We start from the raw sequence: 5266 nt of genomic DNA on the forward strand, positions 1-5266 counted from the left end.
ACACCAAAGGTCAGTGATAAACTGGTGATAACAAAACATCCACAGTCACGCCAACAGAAATACGCCCACACTATCACGACACACGAATCCACGCGGCGGTCTTTCAACCACGGTATTCCATTGGCGGTACACACAGCCGCTCTCAAAATACACACACTTTTACAAAACACAGCCACATTGGACAATTAAAAATACACACACCTGATACACATACACACACCACTCCCACACACCCAATACAATATAAAACACACACCACATCACCCACAAACCCCTATGACAAAAACACCGAAAGAAGGCCAGAGAGAGACACTACAAACTACTACCAAGCATCCACAGGCACACGAGACCATCACCCACATAACTTCCACGCACCTCACACAACACACCACTACATATCAGCACACTTATCACCACACACACCACCCCACACATCACCCACACCACCCCATGGCATGGCAAAGACACCCCAGGTTCTCGGAGGAGGAGCTCAGGGTCATGGTGGAGGAAATCGTCCAGGTAGAGCCACAGCTATTCGGATCACAGGTGTAGCACACCTCCATTGCAAGGAAGATGGAGCTATGGCGAAGAATAGTGGACAGGGTCAACGCAGGGGGACAGCACCCAAGAAATCAGGATGACATCAGGAAGAGGTGGAACGACCTACAGGGGAAGGTGCGTTCCGTGGTCTCAAGACACCACCTTGCGGTTCAGCGGACTGGCGGCGGACCCCCACCTCCTCCCCCACAACTAACAACATGGGAGGAGCAGGTCATGGCGATTCTGCATCCTGAGGGCCTCGCAGGAGTAGATGGCAGAATGGACTTTGGTAAGTCAAATCTTAACTATTACATCCCCCACCCTACCTGCAAGCCATCACATACCCCCACCCTCACCCCCATCACTCCAACTCCTCACAAATGTCCCAACATCACAAACCACACATCCCAACACCAAGTCCTGCATGCAACAACAAAGCATGGACACCCATAACCAAAGCATGCCCACTGCACATACCCACACACACCCCTAAACCATCATCACACAAGGTCCCACACAGGAATGCAAGCACTGGGGTACACGGTCACCCACCCATTGCACACCATGGCGCACACAGATGTAATAAACATCCTTTTATACCCCTGCAGGACCCCTACCGAACGTCACCGGACAGGAGGGTCCACACATGTCCACACCACCAATAGACGAGGCCCACAGTGATGACAGCAGCTCTGTCCAACTGGATCTAGATGACCAGCCCGGCCCATCGGGGACCTCAGGACAGTCGGTTCCCATCACACAGTCACAGGCCACTACAGAGCTTCCCCCCTCTGGAAACACCAGCACAGCACCCACCCAGCGGGCCCATACCTCTGTTCCCAGGACACGTCAATCAGCAGTGTGTCCACCACTACAGGGAACCCAGGCTAACCCACCACCCCAACAGCAACAGGGACCTGGGGGCAGTGGCAGTGGGCACACGGTCCAGGGGACGGAGGCCCAGGAACACAGGGGAACTGGGAGGGCTGCTGTGCAACAGGGGGAGGACCTGCCCAGGGAACCCACTCTCCACGAGGCCCTCTCCTCCATCATGGGAGCCTACCACCACTCCCAGGAGACGATGGCAACGGTACTGGCCAAGTTTCAGGAGACCCAGCGCCTGCAGGAGGAACAGTATTTGGGCTTCAGGGAGGAACTCAGAACCATCAATTCCACCCTGGGCACCATCGTAGGGGTGCTGAAGGAAGTACTCAACACCAGGAGGGACACTGTGGCACAACAAGGGGCCCCTGACACTAGCATGGACGATGAACTGCCCACCACCTCCGCCGGCGCTAGTGGACAGGAGGCACCGCCACAGGACCACCACACCAGCACCCCACCCCCTGCAGAGGGGGAACCACCCCGCAAACGGTCCCTGAGATCCAGGACAAAGACAGAGAACGATGCCATGACCCCCGCCAAGAAATGAGACCACCCTGAATGTCATCCTTCTGTCCCACTTTTTGTCACCATGTCCATCCTTAAACTGCCCCAGCTCCACTTCCTATGCCCATTTGGGCAATGCACCTGTGAGACTAATAGACTGGACTCTACCATGGACATTCCTCCACCATCACCCCTCACCATTTTGCAACCCCCTCCAATATTGAGCACTTAAATAAACACTCTTGAAGCACAAAACAATCTGGAGTCAGTCTGTGATTTCGGAATAGTGTATTAGCAATTACTGTGCCAAAAAGCTCTTTCAATTGTAATGTCAACATACCTATGTCACACAGCTCTAGTCCATGAGGAATCAAAGCAGATGTCACACAGTGGGACCCACATCTGTGATATCGTAAGCGAAAGTGACAACTCAGTGATCAAACACTGGGTGAAAACGACAGACAGTAGAGAGGTAGTAGTGTTAAAGTACATGTAGTAGGCAGGTTTGTATTTTTACCTGTGTCTCACTGGAAATATTGCAGGATCACGAGTTCCTGTTGTCCATGTCCTCTTCTTCTGCTTCCTCGTCTTCACTGTCCATAGGCTCAACAGCTGCAACAACACCGCCATCTGGACCATCCTCCTGCAGAAAAGGCACCTGTCATCGCAAAGCTAACTTGTGAAGCATACAGCAGGCCACGATGATCTGGAACACCTTCTTTGGTGAGTAGAATAGGGATCCACCTGTCATATGAAGGCACCTGAACCTGGCCTTCAGGAGCCCGAAGGTCCGCTCTATTATCTGCTGTGTTTGCCCATGGGCCTCATTTTAGCGTTCCTCTGCCCTTGTCCTGGGATTCCTCACTGGGGTCAGTAGCCCTGACAGGTTGGGGTAACCAGAGTCACCTGCAAATGGAGAGGGACAACTGTTAGACCCAGACAACCATTCCCACTGTCTTGCTTCCAGGTGCTCACCTAATAGCCACACACGGTGCCTCTGGAGTTGACCCATCACATAAGGAATGCTGCTATTCCACAGGATGTAGGAGTCATGCACTGAGCCAGGGAACTTGGCATTCACATGGGAGATGTACTGGTCTGCCAAACACACCATCTGCACATTCATGGAATGATAACTCTTCCGGTTTCTGTACACCTGTTCACTCCTGCGGGGGGACCAAAGCCACATGTGTCCCATCAATGGCACCTATGATGTTGGGGATATGTCCCAGGGCACAGAAATCACCTTTCACTGTAGGCAAATCCTCCACCTGAGGGAAAACGATGTAGCTCCGCATGTGTTTCAGCAGGGCAGACAACACTCTGGACAACACGTTGGAAAACATAGGCTGGGACATCCCTGATGCTATGGCCACTGTTGTTTGAAATGACCCACTTGCAAGGAAATGGAGTACTGACAGCACCTGCACTTGAGGGGGGATTCCTGTGGGATGGCGGATAGCTGACATCAGGTCTGGCTCCAGCTGGGTACACAGTTCCTGGATTGTGGCACGGTCAAGCCTGTATGTGATGATCACATGTCTTTCCTCCATTGTCGACAGGTCCACCAGTGGTCTGTACACCGGAGGATGCCGCCATCTCCTCACATGTCCCAGCGGACGGTGCCTATGAAGGACAAAAGCAAGCAGAGTCAACCAACTCAGAGGTACGTGCCCACAGCTTACACAAAACACGAATCATAATCCGAAAAGTGGCCTGTATGTGTGTTGAGTCTAGGCCTAGGTATGTGTGACACAGTTAAAAATTAAGCCATGTGGGCCCCTGAAATGGCGGTTGCCTGACCTGTAAAGTGGGACAATGGGATGTGAGGTAACTGCGCTGGCGTTGTACACCGTCGCAGTAGGCGGTCGAAGACCGCAGGGCAATGCTGCATTGGTTAACATTGGACCCTATGGGCCCCAGGAGCCAATGACAATGTACGCCGGCGGTGACGGTACGCACCGCCGCAGACGTGACCGCCATTTTCCATCTGTTCAATCACTCGATACCTGATCTTCGACAGGAGAGGACCTACACTGCAAGTGCTGCTGTGACCTCGGTCTGGAAGAGACAATGGCTCAAGTGTCTGGGGAAAGGGCCCCTGCCTTCACATCAGAGAAGTTGGAGAAACTTGTGGACGGGGTCCTCCCCCAGTACACGCTACTCTACGGTCCTCCAGACAAACAGGTAAGTACACTGGGAGCATGCTGTATGGGCTATGCCTGTGTGGAGTGGGGTGGATGTAAGATGGGGGGGGGGGAGATTGCGGCGTGCATGAAACGACGGTGAATGCATGTGCTACATGGCAAGGGTAGGGATGGGGGCCAATGACTGTGACGGTGCAGTTGGTAATAAGTTTCTCTTCCCCCTGTACAATTCATGTAGGTCAGTGCCCACCAGAAAAAGGATATTTGGCGTGCCATCGCCAAGGAAGTCCGGACCCTGGGGGTCTACCACAGATGGAGCACCCACTGCCGGAAAAGATGGGAGGACATTCGCCGCTGGAGCAAGAAGACGGCGGAGGCTCAGCTGGGGATGGCCTCCCAACGTGGGAGGGGTGCCCGTCGCACCATAACCCCCCTGATTTTCAGGATCCTGGCGGTGGCGTACGCGGAGTTGGATGGGCGCTTGAGGGCATCACAGCAGCCACAAGGGGGTGAGTACACTCTCATCCTGCTGACTTTGCGCGCAGTGGAGGTGTCTGGGTGGGGGAGGTGGGCTGTGGGTTTCCCTAGGCCAGGGCAAGTTTAGTAGGCAAGGTCCCTCCGTAAGGCAGGCCATGTGGCACCCCACCCCACCTCTGTAGAGTGCCAAGTACACCTAGTCATGCCCCTGTGTCATCCATGTGCGCAGATGTCGTCCATAGCCTTGTAGGCCATTTCCCAGGGATTGAACAGTGGAGCCCAAGAGCGCGGCGAAGTGCAGGGGGCTTCTCTGTCTGTCGTGTCCGCCAACGGTAGCGGTAATGCATGCACTGAACATGTCTTTCTTCTGTCGTCCCCCCCCCCTTTTTGTGGTCTCCCTGTTCTTGTGTGCATTAGCATCATCAGGCGGAGGAGCAGTGGCACCGGAGCACGAGGGAGCTGCATCCCACATGGCCCTGGAGGGCGAGACGACGGACTCGGAGTTCACCAGTGGGACGGAGGGCGAGGGGAGCTCCACGGCGGGGACAGGAGCTGACACCAGCGACACGGACTCGTCCTCTGATGGGAGCTCCCTTGTGGTGGCGGCAACATCTGTGCCCCACGCATCTACAGGTACAGCCGCCACCCCCCCTACGAGCACCGCCCTCCCAGCAGCCCCTCAGCCTTTGCCCCGTGCCCGCTCACCCAGGAGG

Source organism: Pleurodeles waltl, chromosome 12 (genome assembly GCF_031143425.1).
Source record: "Pleurodeles waltl isolate 20211129_DDA chromosome 12, aPleWal1.hap1.20221129, whole genome shotgun sequence".
In the NCBI taxonomy this organism is placed as follows: domain Eukaryota; kingdom Metazoa; phylum Chordata; class Amphibia; order Caudata; family Salamandridae; genus Pleurodeles; species Pleurodeles waltl.